Below are 19,968 nucleotides of genomic sequence, written 5' to 3' on the forward strand. Positions count from 1 at the left end.
GTATAGTACAGTATCAGCCAACTGTATTGGTTTTCATGTAGAAATGCGAGAAAACCATCCTAGTAATATTGTCAATATCTTGAAACTTTCACCAAGGAATGCGTTTTGAAAAGCAGTATTCAAATAATGGTGTCACCATGCTATAGCTTTCAAGAGGAAAGATAGTGTGACAAAATGTTGACCCTATACTGTTTTTCTGAGCACTTTTGTTGAATGTAAAATGGAATCTTCAATATTTGGTAAGCAACGCACTCTTTTCTTCAAACAATCTTTTGCAGAGGAACGTTTTAGAACTCAGCGCTTGAAGGAAACAGTAACGCTTCAGTCTTACCTAGCTCCCAACATCCTTAGGGGCTGAATTTTTCCGTAAAGCAATATTCACTACACAAAATGAAAGGGCATAAAGTATCTACAAAAATAACGCTACCTTTTTTTATTATTTTCTTTTTTTTACTCTCTGTTCCCTTCAGCATTTGGAATTACAAAGAAATTGGCAATATTTTTTTTTACTTTTGCGTAGTCATCCGCCTAAAATTAATCTTGACAAAAGCATGAACAAAGAGATTAGAAGTAGTCATGCCCGTAGTTTTCTTCTTCTAAAACCCCTCAGAGACGAAACTGCCCCCCTGAGTAACTGTAACCGAGCAAATTGACGGAAAAGCCAACTGAAAAAAGATGACAAGTAACGCATCGACTTGCTTTTATCACTTCAAACAATTGATGACTGTTCGTTTTGACTGACAGTTTAGAGAGAAGAAATTAGGGACAATGATGATTGTTAAACTCGTGTTTTATCATGATTAGGCGTTAGTCCTCCAGACTAGGCAATGCCACATTCTTGCTTTGCATACAACCGTGTGATATCTCGCCGTCAGCAGGCTTTGTCGTCTGGATCAAACCGCATCACAGTGAGCAAGGGCGTTCGCGGTTAATCGATGAGTCAAACAACAAAACGAAACGTTCATTGACGTCACAACTTCGAAGAGATATTGAAATGTAGGAGGAAGGTATATTAAAATTTCATTGTGTGTTTCCATTTTATTAATAATCGCAATTAGCAATATTGTCAAGGTTAATAACCAAGCTCCCATATTAATAGCTTTCATCTTTCTGGCTTAGTGTTGCCCAGGCTGTATGAGAAATGAAGTATGTTGTCAACTGTAACCGACATGAGCAAGACGCAATTATTGCACATCACAGGAAGTTCAATTATACGCGTTAAATTTTACGACCTTCAGCCTTTGATTCAATCTGTGACACTTCGGTTTAATCCATTTCTGCACAGATTCGTTCAAAGTCACATTTGAGAAACACACAACTGGGTACGATCCGTCAAATATCAACGCCGGGATGTAAATTGGTCAATTTTTCTGGCTAATGCAGACCACACTTTCAACGACTGCGTGTTGGTGTATCAACATGCACGTGCAGTGCGCATGCTGCCCTTACACACCTATAGCCTCGTTTGTATTTGAGAAGGCAGCTCCTACACTAGTTTTCCGTTTATGCGCGTTCCATGGGATGTGTCGATGTGTCGTTTAACTCAAGTGTAATAATTACTCCGCGACCCTTTGTGCGTTTTTTCATCAGGAGTTTATGACAACATTAAGATGAACACAACCACAAAATCAAATTACAACCTCTATACTCACATATAAAAGCGGCCGCCACCTATTGATTAAAAGTCGTTTGGCAACCACGTGTTCCAACTATTCTAAACCATTGCGCACTGCTTCAGCTGAGTCACAGAAAACGTCCTCAGTATATTTTGCGCACCTGGTTGACCACCATACTATTAATAAATCGCCGTTATCAACAGCATAACATAGAAGAGCGATTAGAAAAAACAACAGTCGTTGTCCGTCGCCATCTTCAGTTTCGCTGACGTCATCGTATTTATCGTCGTCGTCGTCGTCGTCATCATCATCATTACCACTACCACTATTAAAATTCTCTTCCTCCTCCTTCTCCTCTTCCCCATCATCATCATCATCATCATCATCATCATCATCATCATCATCATCATCATCATCATTGCAATCTTCTTTCTCACTAAATTGATAGCCATTTCGAAATCTGATATTGATTAATCGGAACAACAGGTATATGTGTTCATATAACGGCTTTAATCAAATTGCATGGAATGCATTTAACTTTATGTTTGGCTCTCATACCTTTTTTGAGGCTAATATATATATCAAGATATTGTCGGTTTTTTTCTTCGTTCCATAGAACGTAACACGCAATCTATCGATGAAATATCCAGTTAAGAGAGTTCGTTCACCTTCGTTAGTGATGGCCAATCACCGATTTTCACTTAGCTGGCCCAACAAAACCAAGGTGCTCCGCCAATACTGTGCTGTTGGCGTTCTACGGCTGTCACGCCTCTTAACCATATTTGGAAATAAAAAAATACCTGTGTTTCAATAATTCGCCGCACTCCATTGGAAACGTGTCGACTCTGAACATATTCACCATAGATAAGAAAATCGTTAAAAATTGAGGTAAAGTTAAAGAGTATAGAAAATATACATATTTTTTTTTTAGTCTTAGGATTAACAAGTGTATTCTCGGTAAATTTACAACATTGCGTCTTTCCAAAAAGATCTGTTTCTGTTTATCATAAAAGAACACAAAACATTCTTCCTATATCCTATCTATTAAAGACGCTTCGCGGGTAACGGGTTTTAGCCTGAACACAATGATTAAAGACGGTATGTTTGAAATCCAAACAGTACGCACAAGCCGTTGAGCAGCAAAGCAAAGATTGGTAGGGTCAGAAAAGTTGTACGTGAGGAGTACTCTGCCAACAAAACGTGCGGTCTATAGACTTGATGACATATTTGATCTTCTCTGCTTTCTCGAAGGTTGGCGTTCTTTAGTGTGGCATTGTGTTCAATATTTTGGGATGAGTGGGGACAGATTAGTATAGGGGAAAGCATTCGGAGCATAAGAAGACGGCACCTGATTGAAAAGTCATTCTCGTGTAAATGGTAGTTTGAGAGTCGAAGCCTCAGATTGAAAAAAGAAAGACAAATTCTTCCTGTCGGATAAGTGATGTAAATTATCGGAAAGTTCTTATAACATTAAGTGATATTTTCAGTGTCTGTTTGCTCTCACCACATACGAGCTTCTTCTCGATGTAGGTTCCGACCTAAAGACACGTGTCGATCTCTCACTGTCCAACTCACAGCTCCTGTATTTTGATGATTGCGCTCTTCCTTATGTGTGTCTCAAATAGGGTCTTGCGACCCCGAGTAAAAAGTTCAGAAGAGTCGTCGAAGACTCCCTTTTATCAATGAATGTACCGATTCACTTATGAAACATAGATGTAATTATCGGCTGAGTCATTCGTTCACCATAAGGATGTCCGGTCATAGTGGTTAAGTCACAATCCTGACGAGCCACTTGTTTAGTAGATTAAGAAATTACGAGACACGCAAGACTCTGCTTCCAACCTAACTACTATTTAAAACAGCTTATTACAGTTAACATTGTTAGATGTCACACAATCGATAACTTTTGATTTTCCGCCCACTGTTTATTGCGCTCAATTCCTTGGACCAATTTAGGCCAAGTATAGGGCAAATACTTTCATCTCTGGTACCTGTCTGCCGTAGTTTGTGTAAATGAGAGAAATTCGCCCCTTAAAGTAATTGTTTTAAATGACTTTATTCACATATTCTAACTGTTTCCAACAAGAATCCGCAAGGATGAAGCCCACCGAATCCTCACTGTATACTACACACACGTATACATCCCGTTGGATCGATGACGTCACGGATTCCTACGAAGGTGTAAGTTGCAAACGTAAATTTCTCGAAACTGCGTACAGAAAGGAAAGCAGGTAACATACTTCAGGAAGAAGTGAATGACATGGAGACTGATCACATTTTGGTATTTGTTGGCATTTAAAGATTAGAGGGAAAATGTTGAAATGATATGAAAATAATCTTTTGCCCCACTAGATTAACTTCCTTAGAAAAGGAAATGTTGATATTTATATTTACTAATCAACTACAATCGACAATAAATTTATAATCCACACACACTCATTGCACATCCTTGTCAGTAAAATGTGATACCCTACCACCAGCACAATGACAATATCCCTCGGTCTCCGTGTTTGCAATATTCATGAATAAACCGACAAAGGGTGGTATTGTTTGTGCTAATCATAGTCAGTGAAGTAACTAGTACGGAGGAGGTCGCCGAAAAATTGCTTCTTTTATTTCCTTGTCCGGGACAGATTACATTGATGCTTTTCTTAGAAAGTTAGTGTGGGGGTGCGTTATCCACAACGTCCCTATGCTGGCGTATGTGTATGTTATCCGTCTTGACTATATAGCTCGCGGACCAGTAACGAGAGACTCTAATTATCCGAATAGCGAAGCTGCTTGAGCCCGCTGGTTGATTATTTTTTTGTTAAGGGCGCAACAGTCCGCTGGTCCATCGGGCAAATCCATCCACCCACCCTACAAAGAACCAACTTGAGCTACGACTACGAGATATCAATTTCCCACGCCCGGCCGTGACAGGAAGCTGTTCAAAATAATTGTCAAAAACAGTTCCATTCGTTTTATCGCCACTTCGGTAGGAACATGACGATGAGGAAGAATTTCAAATGTTGACTGTAATCGAGATCCTGCTTGAGGTAGATCGCTATCCATGGGTCGTGCAGTTTAAGGCTTGCATATTGAAACGCAAGAAAATGTCGTGATAATATTGTAATTTTTTTTACTTTATCTCAAAAGACTTCATAAAAAGGCACTTGGAAATATCTAGTCAAAAAGGGGTCGTTGTACTTACATTTCATGATAAAATTGTCGATCATTTCTTTCCCGACGTAAACATCCAAAAAATGTGCACTCAGCAGCTTTTTCTCGCTGTGGTAATACTCATGTATCTAACTTCATTGCCTTTTCAATAAAAGCTTGTCTCTTCATATATTTAACATTCAATTGTAGAGGAACGGGTATAGATGTGTTCGCTGAAAGTAATTTGTAATTCTGTTGGAATTTTGAAAGTCTTTACAATGGTATGAAGTAATATTAAATGATTGGGTGCATTTACGTGCTATCTACTCAGTGTGTCTCAAAGAGTAAGTCAAGTGCATCAATCTTTCTGGTCATCGTGGTCACATGCTCGCTACTTACAACGTAAGCAATTACAAAGGAAAGGGCAATTTTCTGCATTGAGAGTCCTCGATCGTGTGTGAACGAACACTCCGTCACAGAGAGTATATAGCCGTGAATGTTTATTGAGCCCCAGGTGTAATAGTCAGCCTCTATATTCTAGCAATCACAGGGCCGTATAACTTTATCGGCACAATTTATCAGGTGTACAATATAAATGTTATCGCTTGTGCACCAAGGTTGTGATTGACGGCCGTCTTTATCTTTGTACCGCTACAACGGGATAATCATAGCGTTTTTATCCCAAAAAATTAAGACATTTTGAGTATTTTGGAAGTTGAAACATTGCTGGCATGACCAGACTCAGATGCACACGGACTGCCCTTGTTATTAGAGCGGTGTAATTCTTCAATAGAGCATAACCTGGTTATCATTCGCAGTTCAGTTGATACAAAATCCCATCAAAGATTATGTAGGTAGGGTTTTTTTATGACGCTAATAATGGACACTAACTTTTTAATAAATATACTATTGTCGCTACGTCCCACATTGGAGACATTTCCACACTTGATATTAAAGCGGGTGACGGAACCGTTGCGTTGAGTTTAGTTCAGTTTATAGCAGACAACCCTTCTGATTGCTCGTAGTTCCACTGAATGGCCGTCTTTGCCTTATATCGGGTTATAATTAATGTTATTGCTTGGGGATTTAAAGTGCCAGAAACGAATTTGCACCAAATATATTGACACAATGGAGAATGATACGTTTTTTTCAATACCGTACGCCCGGGACCATACGGTACCACACAAGGCCGTAAATGACGAAATGATCACATGTTTACCTCGAAAGTCGGGGGGGGGGGGGGGAGTGAATTTATTAAAGTATATAAGCGTAATTTGTACTCGCGTACGATTTTTTTTCCCTTACTCTTAGCGGCAGATCCACCAAAATTTATAATTCAAATGTTTCAGAGTCACTTTCACGGATGGGTAAAGATGGAAGCGAGTGAGTATACGGAATAGAAAATTTGGTACGAAACTGAAAAATAATCTGATCCGGTGTAAGTCTTCAATATTTTATGCCAAGCATTAGCAGGAATCAACAATGTCACGGCACAAAATACAACATCCTCTTATCAAAGAGCAATAATCCCTGGAGATTATTAGCTTCAAGAATTCTACCAGGTGACGTACAGGTAAGTTTACCTTGTGAAAAGGCGACATAGTTCAACAGCTGTACATGTATGAACAAGTATGAAAACTTTAAGGCGAGATGAAATGACGCAGAAATTTGCACACGGCACCTCAAAAGTGTAGCCAGGACGGTCTCGAATGCGCAGGTTGAAAATGTAGCACTGTGTCTTTCTTGACGACGCTATCCCTGAAATAATCTGCCCTTTAAATTCGAATCAAAGTTACGGTAACTTGCGGTTTTTAGCTAGTCTAGGTATTATGGATACCGCCTGCGTTGTTAATTCTGATAAACAAATAATAGCTCAAGCAGCTTGCAGTCACTCTGAGCGTATTTGCATCAATCAGGGGCACCATGCTGTTCTTTTGTTTGCTGTTTTCCTGCTATCTATGTAAATCAGCTCTGTTCACGGTGGAATGTTTTGGTTCTTTTGAAAAGCGTAGTGATCCGGTGACTTCCAGGTATTGTGAGACCGAACAGTAAGAAAGTACAGACGGAGGGGTACACGTGCGTGCGGATGTCGCAAGACTAACCCGTCAGCTCGGGTCAGCTACTGAACATACCATTAAGGCATTCGTGGCAGATCTTCTCTCTACCCCATGTGAGCCAGCCAGTATACTCAGTGTGACATATCCTGTTTTTTGTAATATAGCAGGTATTCGTCGGAATGTAGTTTCTCATTTTGCGTGTTTCGCATGGTCGAAATGACACCGATATATATGTGGGATTCTCGTACACCTATTGCTTTTAATTATCGGATGCATGCAACACAGGGCACGAGTTCACGAGAAGCTGGTTTCAAATCCAAATAAGCATACATCGGACAATTCAATGCTTGTGTACAGTATGCCACTTTATTGTTTTCCTTCATTTGCGTTGAAGATTATTGAAATCTTATGGCATGAATGACTTTACGTAGAATTCCCATGTGCAAATTTTATGAACGCAAACGGAATATTGGAAATCTTCAGAAATCCATCGCAGCTTGCTCCTGCTGTGTCGTTTATGCCATTGCTTCCTTTCTCCGGTGCCTTATTTTCGACGTCAAGTCTAACTTCCTTAATCGTCAGTGTTGTCACCCGTCAGAGAATCTCACATTGAGATTTTTACGAGAACGCCGTGATGTTATCGTCGACACCGCGGTCCTCGTCCCAGACCTCTTACGCTGTCCGCAGTCTTGTCATGAGTTACCATACGTTAAAACCTATCAAAGGGAAATCTAGACCATGAAGGGTGTCGAGCCATGTGATTACTGACTATCGAAATGTACACAATCCGTGCCTCGGATTGTCTAGTTGAAGTCAATCGCGAGTTGAACGAAACTCTGCAGTAGTGTTCCTCATAAAAATCTCAATGTGAAAATCTCCTGCATGCAGAGCTTTGATTTATTCTGAACTTTGGGTCACGATGCGTTCGTTTTTGCTTTGATATTGATGTACAGCGCTTGATCGTGGCGCTGCCCAGCGTCCATGCTCGCATAAAACAAGTTGAAGCAACGCTATCGTATTGTGAAAGGTCTGGTCTGGTCGATTTGTCAAATGAGTGGATAACCGTATTTGGTCAGTCGTCAGTTTATATGTACTGTGTGTCCTACATCTTAGATATTGTAATCTTGGTTTGCGTGAGTAAGTGTTGTGGCTGTTTGAGGAGAGAGGGAGGAATGGGGGAGTGAGTGGCAGAAAGAGACAGAGAGAGTGACAGAGAAAGACGGAGAAAGGGGCACAAACAGACAGACAGACAGACACGTGTAGAGAGACAGAAGAATTGATGACAGGATCGGCCAGTCTACTATGTACCTCATAAATTCCAATATCACGTATCATGATATACACTGACAGTACGACTGCTGCCCATGGCCATGGGTACAATAGTCAGAACGTCAACCTTTAGAGCGAGTGATCGATTAGTTATATTGTATATCAAAATGTTTCTGTGATAAAAAGGAGTTTTGGCCTAATGGCCTCCTGTAGTACATAACATAATTTATCTGTCGCAACGATAGATCGATCATTGTGACCGATTCACGGAAATCCATCTCATGACATCATATGAACCGTCATACGTAAAAGAACTGCGTTCATCCCATTCACGCAAATTGAAAAGTCCGTTTCCGCTTATTTTTAGGAGAGCCCCTTCAGTATCGAAGGTCTTATGAAGAACATACATGTACGAGCAAGCATAACAGTTAGACGTCATATTTTAAGACAGGATGGTACAAAATTAATAAGGATGAGCAAGTCTAACTTCACAGTATTCAGCATTCAGAGAATGCATGAATTGTTTTATGAAATTCGTAGGATTTTCGTGATGTCATTGATGTTTTCGTCGACAGCGATTCAACTTTACCCTTTGATTTGTAAATCGAACCCCAAGGCATATACCCATTACGTGTTTACAGTAGCTATAAGATATATTTGTTTATTAGGAGTCTATCTTGCATGTCAGGAAAGAAAATGTGTTCGTAGTGAGGCGGTTATCAACGATAGCAGTAAAATGTAAATGTATATATCTCATGGTAATTTGTTTTATTGAAGATGCTGATGAAGATGATGATGTGATGAGATAATTGTAATGGTGATGGTGGTTGTGGTGGTGGTGATGATGATGATGATGATGATAATGATGATGATGATGATGATGATGATGATGATGATGATGGTGATGATGGTGATGATGATGATGATGATGATGATGAAGACGGTGGTGGCGGTATTGGTGGTGATGGAAAAGGTGGTGGTGGTGGTGTGAATGGTGTCGATAATAAAAATCAAATAGATCAACTCAACAGGGTCATTGAAGTTTGACGTAGACGACGATCCTGAATTTTATAGCCACGACGTTGATGCCGATGCTGCTGATGAAGATAGCTGTAGTGATGTCTCGATACAGTATATCTGCAAGGGGAGACGTTGTACACCATGGATATGTGGTAATATCAAAATAAATGTGTCTTTTAAAATTACCATTCATGAGTTGAACAAGAGTAAGTACACAGGCATGCTGTGAAATATATTAAACAATGCACCGAGCCCTCGTTTAAGTTGAGATATCACGTGATGTCATGATGTGAGTGTACCAAGATCTCGTGGGCATCAAAAAGTCATATTATTGTAATGTGATGTTGCTGCTAGGCAACATAATTTCTTGCAATTTTATCAAAAGAATCTCGAAGATGTTGTAAATTCCCGATGTCCTTCATTAACTGTCGCTGGTCACGGAGTGAGTGTTTTTCACATGTCCATGATGAAAAAAAACACACGGGCTAACCGACAACATCTGTTGTAAAGTCACTATGCACGTGGTTCTCCATAGTAATGAACGGTAGATGTCTCTGCGATGCATGCACAGCGTTGTCTTTGACACGATACACAGTGTGCTGACTTCGCATAAAGTTTGATCTGCCGCTGAAACAATCAACCGGCGCAACAAAATGGACAACAGGCGCACGCTCATCACCTACAAGTACACGAACAATAGTAGCGACATGATATCTTAATTTGCATAACTTTACACTTATTAATGACGTAATAAAATAATGTCACAAGTTGTAAGAATTATGAACTATCACAACGCAAACGTAATTTCGTAATTGACAAATTGTTCAATTGTGTGGAATAGCTCACTTTTTAAAATCCTCACTTTCTGCTAATTTCGAATTATTTTATCAAATCAAAATAATATATAATTAGATTTAAAGGTGTTAATTGAAAATTATCTCTTCTTAAAGAACAGTGTTTGTATATTTCTTTTTCCATAACCTACCTACCTATAACAATCGGTGAAACTCATATTAGCTCAAATTCGACGACAAGTTTAAAAACCAGTTTAAAACTCCATCGGCAGTAAAATTTGATGCATTTTCCAGTATTTTTATTGTTTTTTAACACACAGTTTATCTTTGTACTCCTTGCGCTCCCAGAAGATAAAAGAACTCAGCGTGCCTAATCTTCAGTCGTACATCACAGCCTTGATGTGTGTAATCTCAGGTGTTATCGTTGATAAATGAAATCTAGTCTAAACTTGAATTAATTAACTCAACAGTAACATTGCATATTCAGATAACAATGCATTACATTGGCACGGCTAGTATTCATCCTATGGGGAGAAAGATTATAAATATTAGTATAAAAGCTACAGCCATGTTCTTGAGGCGTGGCTAATGACAAGTCCAACTGAGAAGCGTAATATTAACTACAGTTGAACATGAACTGTAATCTATATAAACAGAGAACGACGGTTAAAGATATAATTCTGTTATGTTGAAGTTTACAGAGTTTAATCATAATTTTTCCACAATGAGCTCTGAACTGATGTACGATGGTGTCAGCGTAAAAATTAAAAGCCCTGTTGCCTGGCATCAATGTTGCAACACAATGCCTCCGTATACTCAGCTAGTGTGAGGGACTGTGGCCTTTATCATAAAGTGCCCCTTTTTCTGTTCGACTGATTTTGATTCTAGTCGTGGTTCGGGCAGTTGTGAGGACGATAGCATTTTATTGCATGATATAATGATGGTTACAACGACGGCGGCGCAACGATGGTGTCGCAGAGATCAGAGGCTGTGACAGAGTCAATTCATTGACAAAGCAAGTACATACCAAGGCATCGATGGTACTGTGCCAGGCGACACCATATTTGACGACCCTACCGATTTTCAGGGCAGAAACATGACTAGAAATACTCGCAGAAGTTTTCAAACACGGTGACTATTTTTCCGTTGTCGCAACCGGTAACTTGCGCGAATAATATTGTCACTGCATGGTTGTATAAATCAATATGAAATTTATCAAAGGGGTTCATAAGTACAGTTGATGTCTCTAGGTATGGTAGTCTCCCTACAATTTGTCGAGTATAAACATGAGAATTACCCTTTGAAATTTGTAGTTCCTGTTCACTTCATCCGCTAGTGTTAGCCATCCTTGTTGGTCGATATTCCAAAATAATTTATTGCATATCTACAAGAAATTACTATAGGTCGTGTACGTGTACGGTGTCCTATGACGGTAATCCCAAAACTGTATCGCCGAGGGGGGATTTCCGTAACGTGGAAACGTAATTTACAGTCCTTGAAGTGGAGGACGCTAGGCTGTGATGTTTGTGCGGCCTGACGCCTTTTGGATGTAAACAAAACGGACGCGGGCTCTTTAAGGTGTTTGTCATTACTCAAAAGCCAAATGTTGAAGGTTATTCGTAGTTCAGTGCCGCTTTTCGCAATATTATTATTGCTCTCATAACAGAGCACTGCCTAAGAAGCTTGTCAGTTGCTCAGGAACTATCGGAAGCAACGTGTATATTGTATCCCAGCCTAGTTATCTGGGTGAGGTGACAAGCACTCCGTGTGATGGAAACCTATAACAACCGATGATTCAAGTCCTATTTCGTGAAGTAGGAACAGGGCACGGAAATCGCCTTGCGTGAAACTGCACTGAGTGTAAAGTTAATCGGCGTTAAGGATGGAAGCCATTAAAATGAAAATGTAAAAATTGAATAGCGGAAAACTTTTAAATGTAGAAGAGTATACTTCAATTTGCTCAAGAAAACCGCTATCACACAGATGTAAGGACAGATAAGCGCGCACTTAAAACTATTCGAAGAAAAGTTTTATGCATAAAAGGGAATAAATAGAAAATAATAACACACTTAATGTGTGGTTACCTTCCTCTTAAACGGAATCTGCAATTATGCCGGCTGCCCAGCATGCGTCTCCTGTTGTGTAAGGATAATTTTTAAATCATTTTGTCATTTATCTGAAAATAATGAAACCAACAAACATGTTTATCACCTGCGGCATTGCCGTTTAACGAACAACTCCACAAAATGAGTATCCAAGGGAATACCCGCTGCTCCACGGTTTGTTGCGAAGAGATGAGAAGGAGAGATACGAAGCCGACGAAGCGACATTATCCAACGGCGCTCCCGTAATCCTGTCTGTGATTGGCCGTGTGGTGGCGCTCTTTTGTAGGCGCAGAGTTGAAAAAAGAGCCCAGGACGCAAAGTAAAAGCCTTCTTCGAAAGAACAAATTGGACCACCGCTTCCAATTTAATCAATGAAATGTTTTCTCTTTCATAAAATGTTCCTTTTTTTGAAATTTTGGTGATTAGTGAGGTGGCCGTCAGTTCTTGTGAGTACCTAGCGTAGGTAGCGAGCCGGGAACAGGGTAGCGGGATATTATTTTGTTTTTGAGGAGTCATGTAATTCTGATTTTAACCAGAGTTACAGTAACTGTGAATGCTATGATTATATCCATTCCTTTCAAAGATTTCTACTTCTTGAAAAGACTACGCACTGTAAATTTCAAATTTCATGACACTCGAGTTCGTACCACCGGTGTTATCTCGTTCAAGATGATATGAGTTTCATCACTATGGAAATGAGCGAGACTCTCTTCTTTGTCATCTCATTCTGAACAGTTTCGAATTCTGTGATCAAGAAATGCAATTATCTGTCGACAAATCAACCACAAATTAACACAACGCTGATGAAAACACCGTTTAAAATTATTTCTTGTGGTGTTACATTTCGTGTGTGATAAATTCACTGAACAATGTGTACTAAAATAATCAAAAACAGGACCGAGCATTGTTTCTCGTCACGGTAGGACGTCTGTTTCGTGATTTCACGATTATCATAATTTTCCACGGTTTGATTAATTGAATGCGCTTTTTAGTTTTCTTTCACTCACACAGTCGCCTTTTGTGTTCTCGCTCTTTTGTTCTGCGCCCCTGCGATGGATAATGAAACATAGGATATTAAAATAGGCACCGAAATGACACTGTCTTTCGAAGGGTAGGTGACGGCTTTCTGCTGTTATTAAAATTTATCAATCAAGACTGTGATGACGAAGGGCTCTATTCACAGCATCAAACATTACTTTCCACAAATGTCAATACACGCCCAATGAAAAAAAAAAAACCGGTTGTCAGGCGTCCGCTCGAAGCAAATCAATCCGGCATGTATCAGTATACATTCACCGCCGACGAATACTTTAATTTCCTTGTCAATATTTAAAGTTTCTGCAAAAAAAGCAGGAATCTTTGTCGCTGGCATGCAGGGCCGCGTCCGCAATCTGTTCAGCGCGTCACCGGTATAGCATTTCGGATCGTGGAGGGGGAGGGAGGACACGTCGTTCGGAGGGTACGGTCGTGTTGCCGAACTTTCTTCCCAGTGGTTGATTGACGCGTTTGTTTGGTACTCCTGCCAACGAGGAAAATAGGGGTCACAAAGAGAGATACGTGCATGCCAATTACCATATTGTGGTGCATATTAAATGACAATGCAAATATCAAAACTGCGTATTGATAAGCCAGTCACTCAATTAACACAGGCTGCTTCAATTACAGTGATCAGTCAACGCAGTTCTTGTTTCCAATGAATAAATTTCAGCCGTTCTGAATTAACTGTGCTCTCTCTCGTCATATTTTACAAGATCGATGTGACTCCGCATTGAAAAGGATAAACGGCAAGTCAGAAATGAAAATGTCGACTGTCACATTCACTTATGGTAATTTGAGAAAACGCCAGTATAGGCATAGACACTGAATAGAGGGGCACACATTCACAAGACGATATCCGAAAACTGCCCGGCGGGCGATGCTATTCTCACGAACACTCTGCAGCAGCTTTCACGGGTTGACAAAGTGCAAAAGAGTCAATGCTGTCCGCGGACACTGGCCTGATTTCACAGAGGTGAGAACGGTTTGCATTTTGGCGAGACTGGACAATACTGGGCCCAACTAAAGCCGTGGTACAGAGCAACAGCAATGTGTGCTTTATGATTCTACTGACTAAGAACAGATCAAGATGAATCAAAAGACACACAGGATAAGTGCGCTTAATGTCTGCATCATCCCTCTTTTGCGATGTTGGCGCAGGACATCTTTTAGTTTCCCGCGGCGAACAAATCAGTGCTGGGCTATTACTGAAACTGTTGTATGGAAATAGCCATAGCATAACCACTTTTCAAGAGTATTTAAACAATGGCGACTTCTCGACGCCTTATGAGGACAGCAACTGACGCAATCACTCATAATTGTCGCTTCCTGCTTCATATTTTCGATCCGAAGTTAAAGTGACTGTACAACATGTACACGCAACTTTTAATGGTTGCGACGTTTTGACGACTTTATAACCATCGTGTTGGAGACTGTATTCAAATTAACTAGCACGACAGTTGCGATCTTTTGAACCAAGCAGGATCTCTTGTTTCGAACAACAAATGACCTTTGATTGCAGAGATCAAAAACCTTCAAGGCGTCTGAGGTGGTGACAACCAAACAGCTCCACTCTTGACGTAACCGGAGCAACGCGAATGATAACATAAACAATGACAAAGATCGATGACATCATAATCGACGACAAAGAACAGCAGAGTCGGAAAATGAATTTCTTGTCGATACACACATTAAACGACGTTTGCAATCACCTGTAAATTTTCTGTCTGTGTTTATGGGCATTTATGTCATTTAAATTTGTTTTAGCGTTTTTAAAATCCTCGTTCACTTATACCAAAGAACAGGAACTGATACGGAGTTAGTTTACTGTTATTATAATTAGTTGAATATTTATCTTGCAAATTAGAAATGGTGTACACATTTACGTAACTATACATGTATGTATGTATGTATGTATGTATGTATGTATGTATGTATGTATGTATGTATGTATGTATGTATGTATGTATGTATGTATGTATGTATGTATGTATGTATGTATGTATGTATGTATGTATGTATGTATCTATCTATCTATCTATCTATTTATCTATCTATCTATCTATCTATCTATCTATCTATCTATCTATCTATCTATTTATCTATCTATCTATCTATGTATACCACCGGCATCGCATAACTTCTCGCACATTTCGCGTCGGAAGCTCATCGCATCTACATCCGAATTATTTCGCAACCTTGGCTTATTTGTATGGCATGCCACTTAGTTCGCTTCGCGTCCGCATCCGCATCGCGTCCTTGTCGCATCAACTAGCTTATATGTGTTTTGCTACCTCATTGCATCAAATTTTCAATAGCATCAAATCGCCATCATTGATCAGAACCAGTTGTGACCCCCTCAAAAAAACACACATCTTTGAAAGGCACAAAGTCACGTGGTCTATAATCGATAAAACAAGCATAGCAGTTCTGACCGTGCTGAAGTCAATCCCAACGAAGTCATTTCGTAACGAGGCTTTGGAAGTGCTCTCCCATGTACATTTCTAAAGGTGTAAAGCCCGGCGAAATTTGGGATTCCTATAATAGTAGTATTGATAAAATCCAGCAAGTATCATTCGTAATGACGGCTGGTACGAGGGCGTAACTTAAACATAAAAAATAAAACTGAATATACATAGATGCTGAGGCACTCATGTTATATACACAAGGACCTCGTAACCCCTGGTCCTTGTTTAATCTACAAATGGCTTAACGCCTTTAAAGGATCATTATACATATTTAGTTAATAAAGTAGAAAGCATATAGAGTCCTTGATAGTTTGTGGAAGAGGAAGTCTGCCGCAATAATACTGTTAGATTTACCGGCAACTCATCTTTACATGGAGACAGTGTCTCCATGCCTTTAACAATACTTCAAGGTACGAGTATAAGCGTATAACCTTGTCGCTCTTGATGCGTATAACGCATAAGTCGTCTGACGTTCGAAGTCCGCCTTTTCCGTGTCGTTCAATAAAATAGTAACTGTGTTTAAACGTCCTGGGATGGGCAGATTGTTGACAGAATGGCGTTTATGAATGCAGCTTGCAAGAATAAATCGACAAATGGTGAGATAATTGAGTTTGCTTTGCGAATGGGCGTTGATTCAGTCGTTTGACGAAACCTTCTGAAGACGCCTGCATAGTCACGTGACCTTGTTTTCATCGATACCCACATGATAACGCGAGGCATCGTTAGTGCACTTGAAATTGACTGTCTCCCTTGCAAAAAAGGATAACATCAAAGGTTTCGAAATTCGAGGATAAATTAGAATTGCGATGAAAATGTTCTGAAAAAGTCTTCTCTTAGAGTGGTTGAACAGAAATGAACACAAACGAATAACCCGGGACATTAACGCCGTGTAGGCAGGTAAGATCATATCCGATCGCAATTATAATAACTCTGTAAATACGACCCCCAGCTGTCTCATATTTTTATCCCATTGCGCTACTGTGATTAAAATTTAATTAAATAATTGTTTAATAAATAGCTGGTTATTTGTTACCGGCTACAATAATGCGCGAATAATAAGCGATGATTAATAGAAACCTGTGATATAATTAGGTGTCTACACGTTAACTAGTGTTTTCGCAGTCATTATACAGACCACATCATGAGATGAAAATACACTAATAGAGTGACTAATGACCGGCTATTCGGTGACGACTTGCTTTTGAAGTTATCACGTGACGCCTGCTTGTATTTTTTTCCATGCAGATCAAAATTATCTCGTACAACACTCACCGATCCTTTCATCCGCAACATTCCGGATCAAACTCCTAATTATCCGTTTCATAACAACTGTATTGTGGCTCTCTAGGGGGATATCCGGAATTCTGGGGGAACAAGCACGCCGGTCGGGGGAGGTATATTTAGATTTTGTCAGTTCTTGAAAAGACGCCGCCGTTTGTTCACGTTTATTTTGTTTACACGCGACAAAGCATTGTACAATAAACAAAAGACCAAATATAAATTCAAAGAAAGAGGAACTTACTCGTGCGAATTTTTAAACAGAAAAATAATAACCTAAAATATCAGAAGGAAGTTCCTGGTAGTACCGTGCGTTGAATAATTTGTAACATGTTCCTTCTCTTTCTGGTTATCTGTACAACATTTCCCACGCAACTGTGCCCGTATTGCCAGCTACGATAAGAAAATACGGCGATAAGTCGATACGATGAGGGTTTCATAGACCAGGGTTGACAGAGGTTCGCGTTGAATGTCAAAGGAAAGCGCCGCTGATACAGCTTCTTTATCGTGTAACTTAAGTGACTGTACCCTATAGATGGGGACGAATATCCTGCTGGTGAAAGAAAGACTTATTGACTAAACTATCTGCAATGCAGGCATATTACAAACACTGGCATCTGATGTTGTCAGAGGATTCGGTGTGGAAAAAAAACCTACATTCTAATCGTGACCACTATTAATATCGTTTGAACCAGTTCAGGAGGGTGTAAACTAAATCTGAGCGATGGGGTTTCATCACGATTTGCTTTCTCGTGACATTTGATTTTGCCGAAAAAATGAAAGCCGAGCCTTCTTACTCCTAGCTCCATATTTTTCACTCACACGGCATCCTTTCCCTTCATTTTCCAGACTGGGACAAAATTTGATGAATCTTACATTTTATCTGAATATTTGAGATTCAGCGGCTTTTTTAAATCGTTGTTAGCGTCACTTTCCCGTTAGTCGGTGAGCTGAGATTTTGGACTTGTTTTACATTTCCGACGAGGGCACACTGAAATTTGAATGAAGCGGGGCGTCTCGGGGCGTTGTGTAGTATATAACAATATGAATAGAACTCACAAGCCACTGGCGCGAAAAATAAACTGCGCACAGTTGTCGTGACTAGTTAACGCGCGAACAGAGAACTGTGTGGTAATTTCTCAGTTCACGGTATACCGTCGTTATTTAAAACTTCGTGACATAATTACAATGAAAGCCTACTTCGACGGCAGAGCCTGAGTTCATATACTTATCAGGTGCCGCTTAAAACACCAAGACTGCACAGAATTATTGAAAACGGCGACAAGTCAGAATAATTGTACTACTGCGCGTCGTGCCTCAAGTTAGTCATAGGTATCGACAGACAGACCGCTTACTTATCGGTACAACTGAACTGAGGTTAAAATGCGCTCAAAACACCTCTTGGGAAACAGGGCATTTGGAAATACCGTGGGACTGAAAGGGGGATTTGAAACAAAATGCTCCTGATTGGAAGATCATAATGGACCAATATAGAACAAAAGTCCCATTTGCACAAAAATAAAGTTTACCGAGAAAAAACTTTTCAGGTGTGTATTTTGTGCACATACATTACATTCATAGTGGTTAGCATAAAGATATAAAAAACTGCTCAATCCACAATGTTGTGTTCACAGAAACGTTAATTGTTTATAAGCAGTACAGTACAAGCATGGGTGATGTAGATCACAGTGACCCTCTCGTCCAGCGCAGAATATTTTGGAATTTACGCAAGAAGTGTAAATACATTACTTTTGCAGTATTCTCAGGTAGAGGAAATCAAACAATTGTGTTACAGTTTCCAGACTTATTGGCACCTGTTGGTTCTGACAGACCATGTGGGGCCCCGATATATAAATCTGCACCGGACAACAGACTTCAAGCGGAACAGTGATTGGTTTGGGGTATTAATTGAATATCAATTACAAGACATGTGTGTGTGTGCATTCATTGCATCATGCACATTTTTATGTACATCATATGAGAACACCTCGTTTCCATTTATTCTAGTGATCACTATTTTTGCTTTATTTTACAGGAAAGAGTGGCAATTTGTTGCAATATGCCAAAAAGGACACGCGGAACCCATCACCGCCTATACGGACTAAAGACATATTAATACTTTTTTGGGGGTAGGGGCTGCAAATTAAGGTAGTATGCGCCTCGAAAGTGAAAGACTTAAACTTTTGCTCATTTGGCTCAAAGTTTCCTCAAAGAAGCTTTCAACCATTCTCTTTCAAAATCGAGAATAAAAATCGGGGGTCACCGTGCAAATTTTGGAACTGGAGAAACAAATTTACCCAAGATTTACCGATATTTGAAATTCAAAATGGCCGCCATCCCTGTGTTAACTCTATGGAGAAAAATAAAATTTTCGATTTACGAAAAACTAAGACCGTCCGAAGGTGAAAAGTTTTCTTACACCAAGAGCTTTAAAGTGAGCCCCCACAAGTGGTAGATCAGAAAAGAATTGTAAAAGTTTGAGAGTCCGAATATCTGTCCCTGAGGCGCATTCTACCTTAACTTAAATTAATCACAAATATAAGTTTTAGGTGGGTGTTCAAGAGACATGATTAAGTAGTCAAGGACGGTATTTTCAAAAGGAAGTTCATCCCACAACATTGGGGCAGCAACTGAAAATACGTGAAAACCGTATTTTGTAGAAGTAAACCGCATATTATCACTCGTTACAAACGGATTGTTAGAAGACCTAAGAGGGTGCCGTGAAACCTATCAATGACTAAATGTGGACAATCGCGTCTAAGGTTTTTTGAACGTAAGGAGGAACAATGAAGTCTAGATAGAACACATGTTGTATGCTCAAATTCTCTTACGCAAGTGATTACGTGTGCAGCTGCATTTCGAACCGATTGATTTTTTCAAGCTGGTAATTTGAAATTCCATAAATAAAATTGTTACAATAATCCAGTCTTGATTTTACAAAAAAGCACGCTCTAATTTCTCTGCAGTGTTTGCGTCAATCTAGGAACTAATTTTAACGATTTTATGCAAGATAAAAAGGGCAGATTTACAAATAGTGTTTCCTTTGCTTGTCATAAAGCCAAAATAATCGATCATCGACCTAATATTTTTCACTGTCGTCGATGGAATGATATGAAACATGCCGTGAGAGAGAGAGAGAGAGAGAGAGAGAGAGAGAGAAGAGAGAGAGAGAGAGAGAGAGAAGA

Source organism: Ptychodera flava, chromosome 20 (assembly GCF_041260155.1).
Source record: "Ptychodera flava strain L36383 chromosome 20, AS_Pfla_20210202, whole genome shotgun sequence".
Lineage (NCBI taxonomy): Eukaryota > Metazoa > Hemichordata > Enteropneusta > Ptychoderidae > Ptychodera > Ptychodera flava.